Source organism: Mus pahari, chromosome 22, assembly GCF_900095145.1.
Source record: "Mus pahari chromosome 22, PAHARI_EIJ_v1.1, whole genome shotgun sequence".
Classification (NCBI taxonomy): Eukaryota; Metazoa; Chordata; class Mammalia; order Rodentia; family Muridae; genus Mus; species Mus pahari.
Window position 1 is genome coordinate 35222287 of NC_034611.1, and position 8446 is coordinate 35230732.

Below are 8446 nucleotides of genomic sequence, written 5' to 3' on the forward strand. Positions count from 1 at the left end.
TTCATCATGTAATAACTGATAAATTCACTGATGTATATTTTATAATTATAAATACTACATGCTAAAAGTATATTTTACAATTTATTATTATAACTACAAAACTTAGTAATCTTTGTTTTTCATATAAATCTATTGTTTGTTTATTTTTGAGACAGGCTATCACTGTGTTACCTTGGCATGTTGAAACTTACAATGAAGAAGAGTGTGGATACAAACTCACATAGATCCATCTGTCTGTACCTCCTGTGCTCCCAAATTGAAGGCATGCATTGTTATACCTGCCTAAATACATGTTTTTTCCCTTGATTGAGACAGGAGATTGTTATGCAGTGTTTGTTGACCAAAAACTCACTGTGTAGTAATTTATGTGTATAGAAAGATGACTTCACACTTGAGGCAATCTTCTACTCCAAAGTCCAAGAATTGCAGGTATATATCACCTGCTTAGTATGTTTTATAAATTAAAATGGTAATCTTTATGGTAACCTGCCTCTTCTCAACTGTATATTATATTACTTGGGTTCATGTCTCCGTAGCATAGTAAAGTAAAAATCACTGACCCTACCCCCTTGAAATCTACCTTCCCTGATAAATCACAGCATTTGTCATATCTGGCTTATAGGTAAGGTAAAAAAATATGGTCCTGCTCTTGCTATAATTTGAAACTGGCTATTTCATTTAAACACTTAATAAAACCTTGTTGATGGTCTGTGACTTCTATAATAGTGGAAAAGTAACATATTTGACATTGGCTTTGTTGTAGAAATTTGATCAAGACACATGCAAAATGAGAGAACAATAATCTTATGATTTATTAAAACACTGCTGAGGATGTGGAACAAAACATAATAGTTTTGTATTCCAAACTCAAAATTAGCTATGAATTGGTTCCATTTATAAATAATCTTGGAAATATTTGAATTTGCAAACATTTTGACATTGTGGTTCCTGTTTCTCTGCTTACAATGTCTTCTAAAAGAATATTAATGAGGGGCTCTCTGCTCCTCCTTGTTCCAGAGACAGCTGCATCTTCTTGTGCAGTGCCAGCCTTGTCCTGTAGACAAAATGGTGAAGGTGGATGTAATTTGATTTGGCCATATTGGGTGCCTGGTTACCAGGGCTGCCTTCTGTTCTACACTTGGCAAAGTGGAGATTGTTGTCATCAACAACCCCTTCATTGACCTCAACTACATGGTCAACATGTTCCAGTATGACTCCACCCATGGCAAATTCAACTGCACAGTCAAGGCTGAGAATGAAAAGCTTGTCATCAAAGGGAAGCCCATCACCATCTTCGAGGAGCAAGATATGCTAACATCAAATGGGGTGATGCTGTTGTTGAGTATGTTGTGGAGTCTACTTGCATCTTCACCACCATAGAGAAGACTGGGGCCTACATGAAGGGTGGGGCCAAAAGGGTCATCATCCCCCATGTTTGTGATGGGTGTTAACCACGAGAAATATGACAACTCACTCAAGACTGTGAGCAATGCATCCTGTACCACCAACTGCTTAGCCCCCTTGGCCAAAATCATCCATGACAACTTTGGCATCATGGAAGTGCTCATGACCATGGTCCATGCAATCAATGCAACTCAGAAAACTGTGGATGGCCCCTCTGGAAAGCTGTCTTGTGGCTGCCCAAAACATTATCCCTGCATCCACTGATGTTGCCAAGGCTGTAGGCAAGGTCATTCTAGAGCTGAACAGGAAGTTCACTGGCATGGCCTTCCGTGTTCCCATGCCCAATGTATCCATTGTGGATCTGTAACGCTGCCTGGAGAAACCTGCTAAGTATAATGGCATGAAGAAGGTGGTGAAGCAGACATCCAAGGGCTCACTGAAGGGCATCCTTGACTACACTGAGGACCTGTTTGTCTCCTGCAACTTCAACAGCAACACCCATTATCATACCTTTGATGCTGGGGTTGGCATTGCTCTCTATCACAACTTTGTAAACTTCATTTCCTGGTATGACAATGAATATGGGTACAGTGACAGGTTGGTGGACCTCATGGCATACATGGCCTCCAAGGAGTAAGAAACCATATACTACCAACCCCAGCAAGGACACTAAGAGCAAGAGAAAGGCCCTTGATTGCTGAGGAGTCCCTGTCCCAACTAGTCCCCCAACACTGAGATCTGCTTCACAATTCCCATCTCAAATCCTCATAATAACAGGAAGGACTTAGGGAGCCCTCCCTACTCTCTTGAATACCATCAGTAAATTTTGCTGCACCCCCTAAAAACAGTATTGATGAGAACATTCTTCCACTATTGGCTTCCACCTTCCAAACAGCCTAAAATAGCTTTAAAAAAATCTTACACAATGAAAACGTATGTGCAATAAACATGCAGCAACTCACTCATAGCTGTCATTTTCTTATTTACATATGGGATCTGAATTCACTCTCTTGTATGCACAATTGAATAGATGCTCCAAAGAAGATTCATCCATCAATTCATTCAATCACATTTTCTGTCAGACTGAACACAAAGAGATGAAATGATGACAAAGAAACTGAAACTGACACCCAGGTATGAGATTATGGCAGCATAGGCGTTCTCTTGTTCTGAGCAACTGAATAGATTTTCTTTGCAATGATAATTTTAACCCCCCACACCACCACAACCACCACTGGAACAAATGTAGTTGGTTTATTTATGATTTTATAACTAAATATGTCTGATACTGATATTTAATATACAGGTGGCATTGCATACAACAGACAAACAAGTTATACAGAATTGTTGCTGAGTCATGGTAGAGTTATTCCTAGTGTTAAACTAGGTTGCCAGCATCCTATTCCACAGAGGTTTTCATCTTTGGCTACTCTATGTGCACCCAGTATGAGAGAAAACAATTGCATTGTTGATACAAGGTGTTCATACTAAACCATGTGTGTTAGGTAGCTACTTCAGAATATGAATTAAATATAATATGATTTAAAAGACTATAGTGGAAATACTAATGTATGGAAAACCAATTCTGCTCACTATGAAGTAATATTTAATCATTTCATTAATGGACTCACTGAACCCCTTGAAGGGGGTGTTTTAAAAGAAATTTAGAGTATCTGTACTCCACTGCATATGTGAAATGTTTCACCATTGTGGGAATTTTATGTATGGAGAAATAGTAAGAGAACTTATTTATCTAACCCAGATTACAAAATTATTAATCTTTTATTGTAAAACCATAGGCACATATACACACACATATTGATTTAACTATTTTATCCAGCAATAATGATGCTTCATATATAAATAAGTAGTTGTGTATACACACACACACATATGTATATATATATATATATGTATATATATATATATACATAGTGCATACACACACACACATATATATGTCTCCCATTATGCTTTTTGAAATAGAAAAAAGTTATGACCATAGACTATTGCAACTTAATAGTGATAAAATGTGAGCTAGAGAAATACATAGAAAACTGCACCAACACAATTGATTCTACAGAGGTTTTCAGCACTAAGGAATCACAGAAAATTGACAGTATTCTGGATAAAAAATAATAAAAATGATAAATCTCTGAAATTTCAAAGGCTGGAAATATAAAATTTACTTTATAAATATAAATAAAATACTAATAGATCTTATTAGTAATGATTCCACATTGTGAATTAAGAAACAAAAGTGGTAATGAGCTAATTAGGGATAGTCAATATCTGAAAAAATAATCAGAAATTCTTGAGAAAGAAAACAAAAAACAGTGAGGTTAATTTGGCTTTAGCAAAATTTATAAATATAAATTTTACAAAGAAGCAAATGAAGTAGTCAGATGTAATAAATATTAAGAAGAAAAGAGATAAAATACAATGCAATAAAAATCACTGAAAACAAAGTATGGACTATTGATAGATTAGTTGTAGAAATAACTATCTGCAATTTTCTTCTATGTAAAATTTAGCAATTCCTCCCATATTTTATTTAGTCTTTTTTTTTAATTAGATATTTTCTTCATTTACATTTCAAGTGCTATCGCAAAAGTCCACTATACCCTCCTCCTGCCCTGCTCCCCTACCCAACCACTCCCACTTCTTGGCCTTGGCATTCCCCTGTATTGGGTATACAAAGTTTGCAAGACCAAGGGGCCTTTCTTCCAAATGATGGCCAACTAGGCCATCTTCTGCTGTATATGAAGCTAGAGACACAAGCTCTAGGAGTAGTGGTTAGTTCATATTGTTGCTCCAAATATAGAGTTGCAGACCCATTCAGCTCCTTGGGTACTTTCTCTAGCTCCACCATTGGGGGCCCTGTGTACCATCCAATACCTGACTGTGAGCATCCACTTCTGTGTTTGCCAGGCACTGGCATAGCCCCACAGGAGACAGCTATATTAGAGTCCCTTCAGCAAAATCTTGCTGGCATGTGCAATAGTGTCTGGGTTTGGTGGCTGATGATGGGATGGATCCCTGGGTGGGGTAGTCACTGGATAGTCCATCCCTTCGTCTTAGCTCTGAACTTTGTCTCTGTAACTCCTTTCATGGGTATTTTATTCCATATTCTAAGGAGGAATGAAGTATCTACAGGTTGGTCTTCCTTCTTCTTGGTTTTCTTGTGTTTTGCAAATTGCATCTTGGGTATTCTAAGTTTCTGGGCTAATATCCACTTATCAGTGAGTGCATATCTAGTGACTTCTTTTGTGATTGTGTTACCTCTCTCAGGATGATATCCTCCAGATACATCCATTTTTCCAAGAATTTCATAAATACATTGTTTTTAATAACTCAGTAGTACTCTATTGTGTAAATGTACCACATTTTCTGTATCCATTCCTCTATTGAGGGACATCTGGGTTCTTTTCAGCTTCTGGTTATTATAAATAGGGCTGCTATGAACATAGTAGAGCATGTGTCCTTATTACCAGTTGGAACGTCTTCTGGGTATATGCCCAGGAAAGGTATTGCTGGATCTTCCTGTTGTACTATGTCCAGTTTTCGGAGAAACTGCCAGACTGATTTCCAGAGTGGTTGTACAAGCTTGCAATCCCACCAGTAATGGAGGAGTGTTCCTCTTTTTCCACATCCTTACCAGCATCTGCTGTCATCTGAATTTTTGATCTTAGCCATTCTGACTGGTATGAGATGGAATCTCAAAGTTGTTTTGATATGCATTCCCTGATGATTATGGCTGTTGAAAAATTTTTCAAGTTTTTCTCAGCCATTCAGTATTACTCAATTGAGAATTCTTTGTTTAGCTCTGTACCCCATTTTTAATGGGATTATTTGAATTTCTGGAGTCCAGCTTCTTGAGCTCTTTGCATATATTGGATATTAGTCCTCTATCATATTTAGGATTGGTAAAAATCCTTTCCCAATCTGTTGGTGGCCTTTTTGTCTTGTTGGCAGTGTCTTTTGCTTTACAGAAGCTTTGCAATTTTATGAGGTCCCATTTGTCAATTAGTTTTCAACTTCAGTTGAAGTGGTCTTGTCTTTTCACTGAAAAGATGATGGTGTGTGAATTCTATGCTTAATTCTATAAAAGATTGTAATGTTACTTCTTCCCATATTTATGAGTCTAAAGTGACAGAATGACAGACTGTGTTAAATATAACAAGTAGACCCTGATGACGTAAGTGCCCACATATGTAGAGATGACTATTGATGTATTTGTGACAATATTAAGCAAAGCTTTGATGGCGAGAACCACAAAAAGTCAAAATTGAGATGACTGCACTAAAAAGTATGGATCACAAAGAGGGCAGAAAAAATCTTTTATTTACAAAGAAAGAGCAAATGACATATAACATACAAGATTCAGATAAATCCATTAAACAACTGAAAAAAGTACATTCCTAAAGTTCATAAACAAAAAGTAAATACAGAAAATACTTTAATGTGTTCTAGGCTAGTAAATCTTTAAAATTTTCCTTCTTAATTTTAGTGTAAGAAAATGGTATCCAAACTATATTATTTTAAGTTATGTTCATTTTTAAATTATATTTCATATTTTATTATTTAATATCATTTCTTATGTTTAGGAACTATGGAAATTTAGAGTTCCTATAAAAAATTAAAGTTTATAAAAAATGCTAGTCTTTAAAAATGATAGTCTTAACAATTTAATTTACAGTGCTACTGCTACTATAATTGAAGTTGGTTCATTAGCTTAAATTCTATGTTCAGATGTAATTTAAGGAATATTCCCTTAAGAAACAAAGAAGCCCAAAATTACATATTTCTGTAAATTTAAGATAAGAATATTCCAAATTCATTATATTTTTAGTATTATCTGATATTAAGCTTAGCTTAAATAGATGCAAAAGCCCTAAACAAAATGTTCTCAGAGTAAGATATAAGTCAATTGAGAATAAAATGATATATTAAAAATCTTAAATTTGGGGACAGGATCCTTCCTATCTCCATCTGCACCCGGAGTTTTGACTGTTCACAGCTCTGTGTGTACAGTTACAGCCAGGAGAGAGCTGATCTCCCAGTAGTGTTTCCACTAAGAGGCTCAGAGTTGAGATAACCACTTTCCCTCCAATAACTGTCCAGGGCAGGACCAGTGAGGAGTACGCAGGGAACAGGTACATTGGAAAAGATGGGACAGGATCCTTAGGGTTGACATCTGCACCTGGAATGTGGGCAGTTCCACAGCCATCGGTACACAAGTTCTACCAGGAGAGAGCTGGTCTCCCAGGAATACTGACACAGTTTTACAGGCCCACAGGAGAAACAAGCTCTACCCAGAGATAGCAATACCAACTAATAACAGAGATAACCAGATGGCAAAAGGCAAGAACAAGAACTTTACCAACAAAAACCAAGGTTACTTGGTATCAATAAAACCCAGTTTTCCCACCACAGGAAGTCCTAGACCCCAACACACTGAAAAAAACAAGATTTGGACTTAAAATCATATCTCATAATGCTGATAGAGAATTTTAAGAAGGACATAAATAACACCCTTTGGGGGGAGGGTATAGGGGACTATTGAGATAGCATTTGAAATGTAAATGAAGAAAATATCTATTAAAAATTGTTAAAAAAATANAGGAGAACACAGGTAAATAGGTAGAAGCCCTGAAATAGGGAACACAAACATCCCTTAAAGAATTACAGGAAAACACAACCAAAGATGTGAAGGTCTTGAACAAAACCATCCAGGATCTAAAAATGGAAGTAGAAACAATAAAAAAAAAATCACAAAGGGAGGCAACACTGGAGATAGAAAAGTTAGGAAAGAGATCAGGAGACATAGATACAAAAATCACCAACAGAATACAATAAATAACAGAGAGAATCTCAGGTACAAAAGATACCATACAACATTCAAGAAAATGCAAAATGCAGAAAGGTACTAATTCAAAACATTCAGGAAATCCAGGACACAATGAGAAGACCAAACCTGAGCATAATAGATAAAGATGAGAATGAAGATTTTCAACTTAAAGAGCCAGTAGATATCTTCAACAAAATTATAGAAGAAAACTTCCCTAGCCTAAAGAAAGAGATGCCTATGAACATACAAGAAGCATACAGAACTCCAAATAGACAGGGCCAGAAAAGAAATTCCTCCTGACACATAATAATCAGAGCAACAAAAGCACAAAATAAAGATAGAATATTAAAAGCAGTAAGGGAAAAAGGTCAAGTAACATATATAGGCAGGCCTATTAGAATTACATCAAACTTCACACCAGAGACTATAAAAGCCAGGAGATCCTGGACAGATGTTATACAGACCCTAAGAGAACACAAATGCCAGCCCAGGCTACTATACCCAGCAAAACGCTCAATTACCATAGATAGAGAAACCAAGGTATTCCATGACAAAACTAAATTAACACAATATCTTTCTAAGAAACCTGCCCTTCAGAGGATAATAAAGGGAAAACTCTAACAAGGAGGGAAATTATGCCGTAGAAAAAGCAAGAAAATAATCCTTCAACAAACCTAAAAGAAGAGAGCTACAATAACTGCACCTCAACTCTAAAATGAAAATAACAGGAAGCAATAATTATTTTCCTTAATATCTCTTAAAATCAATGGTATCAATTCCCCAATAAAAAGACATAGATTAACAGACTGGCTATGTAAACAGGACCCAATATTTTGCTACATACAGGAAACCCACCCCAGGGACAAAGACAGACACTACCTCAGAGTAAAAGGCTAGAAAATAATTTTCCAAGCAAACGGTCCAAAGAAACAACTGGAGTAACAATTCTAATATCGAACAAAATTGACTTCTAGCCCAAAGTTATCAAAAAAGACAAGCGGGAGCACTTCATACTCATCAAAGGTAAAATCTACCAATATGAACTCTCAATTCTAAATGTCTATGCTCCCAAAGCAAGGGCAGCTACATCCATTAATGAAACTTTAGTAAAGCTCAAAGCACACATTGTACCTCACACAATAATAGTGGGAGACCTCAACACCCCACTCTTATCCATGGACAGATCCTGGA

General features: G+C 36.4%; 1 pseudogene; it reads left to right on the plus strand.

The window, feature by feature from the left end:
- Nucleotides 1-1065: 1065 nt before the first annotated feature.
- On the plus strand, nucleotides 1066-2041 carry LOC110338955 (annotated as a pseudogene).
- Nucleotides 2042-8446: the final 6405 nt, after the last annotated feature.